Here is a 1,904-nt window from a genome sequence, read left to right as displayed (position 1 = left end):
CTCTGAAACCCTGTACAGGGTCACCATGAATTGAAACTGACTCCACTGTACTTAACAACAAAAAAGGAAAGTTAGAATCTGCAAAAAGAGTGTCTTGGCTGTGTTGAGCAATGGGGAGCTATAACAATGAGATGAAATGGGAAAAACAGTATAGGATTTGGACATTATGAAGCAGGGTTTCAATATTCCCTAATCTCATATGTGAAAATGAAAGCATGAACTTTGCCCCAACACACACCCCTGTTTGCAGAAAGTTCAGTGGTTTCACCAGGTGGAGGGGAATGTCTTTCCCAGATTCACAGTCACCCTTGCCTTCCAGTGAAGACCCCCTGGCTGCCCTCTGTCCTTCTCAGGAACTTCTGGAATATTTTCAAAATAAGGTGGCTGAGTGTGAGACGGAAAATGAGGACCTACTGAAGAAAGTGGAACTGTACAAAGAAGCATGTGAAGGACAGCATAAACTAGAATGGGATTTGCAGCAGCAGGAGGAAGAGATTGCTGAATTGCAGAAAGCTTTAAGTGACATACAGATCTGCCTCTTCCAGGCACGAGATGATGTTTTATGCTTCTACTCAGAAAAATGACCAAGTGAGAATCAGGGAAGTAGAAGACAAAGAAAAGATTCAAAGTCTCTTGGCTCATGTGGGAACAAATACTGAAGAAGTAACCTATTTTTATAAGGAGCCTCCCCACAAAGATTCCTCAAAAGACAAACCAGACTTTAAATAAACATGAACAGAATGACTCTTCAACTTTAAAAGCAGATCCTAAAGTAAGCAAAAGAAGACCAGCAATGGGAGAGAGAAGAAAATACTGAGCAATACCAAAGAGACATACAGATATTTATCCTACAGGTGGAAGCACTGCAGGCTCAGCTGGAAGAACAGACCAAGCTTTCTAGAGGACAAGTTGAAGGTCTCATGGAAGATAGATGGATTTGCATTAGAAAATAACAAGTTCAGAACCAGAGAAATCAGGAGAAAATCAAAGAGTTAACCAAAAGTCTCCATCACACCCAAAATTGCTCTATGAGAGCACCAAAGACTTTTTGCAACTCAAATTTGAAAACCAACATAAGGAGAAGTCATGGATGCTTGAAAAAGATGGTTTGATGTCAAAGACTAAGCAGAACAAGCTGCAGTGTAAGAAGAAAGAAGATAAAGCTGGAAAAGTTTGGCCAGTTGTACACCAGAGTCATAATAATCAAAATGAATATATTAAGACTCTGAAGGATAAGTTAATACAAGAGCTTAATACAAGTGTGTTAAGCAGTGTACCAAGAGCAGTACATTTCTCTAGAAGAGGAACTTGCCCGAATTCATGAGAAAGAAGACATGAGGAGAGAGATCTTCAAGGATCACACTAACAAGATGGGGAAGCATTTACACTACGAGGCCTTGGAGAACCAACATATCTTGGAAGTAGAAGGCTTTAAGACAGATGTTAAGGCTCTCCGGCAGAAAGTTAAAGACTCAGAGCACATGCTGTATAAGACAACACTTAATGATCAGACAGATCAGGACCTTGCCATTCTGTGTGAGGTCCAGAACAGCAATAGACAGACACATAAGATACAAGGAGAACTGAAGAAGAACCTAAAGTCAAAAGTGTTTGGTTTGAAAAATGAACTTAGACTGTGGATAACTACTTTTGGAAGTGATTGTACCTGGAAGAGCTCTACTTCCTGAAACCTGACAAAAAAGTCATCTTCCCCTAGAAGTTGTGAACATGGTATAGTGGTTTCCATTATTAAGACGACAGGATAGATGGATGAAGAATTAGGGACCACTAAGAAAGCTTATCTTCCTCTTGAAACTGTCCTTTAATCCTTTTTTAATGGTCTGGATTATAACCTGATTTACTTGGATATTTTTCCATATTATTTACCTTGTTTATTTTGACAG

General features: G+C 39.5%; 1 pseudogene; it reads left to right on the top strand.

Annotated features, from left to right (window-relative positions):
* Nucleotides 1–281: 281 nt before the first annotated feature.
* LOC102827735 lies at nucleotides 282–1,688 on the top strand (annotated as a pseudogene).
* Nucleotides 1,689–1,904: the final 216 nt, after the last annotated feature.

The sequence above is a fragment of the Chrysochloris asiatica genome, unplaced genomic scaffold (genome assembly GCF_000296735.1).
Source record: "Chrysochloris asiatica unplaced genomic scaffold, ChrAsi1.0 scaffold00280, whole genome shotgun sequence".
Taxonomy (NCBI): domain Eukaryota; kingdom Metazoa; phylum Chordata; class Mammalia; order Afrosoricida; family Chrysochloridae; genus Chrysochloris; species Chrysochloris asiatica.
Note: the sequence above shows the minus strand (reverse complement) of the source record. Positions and strands in the feature narration are given on the sequence as shown.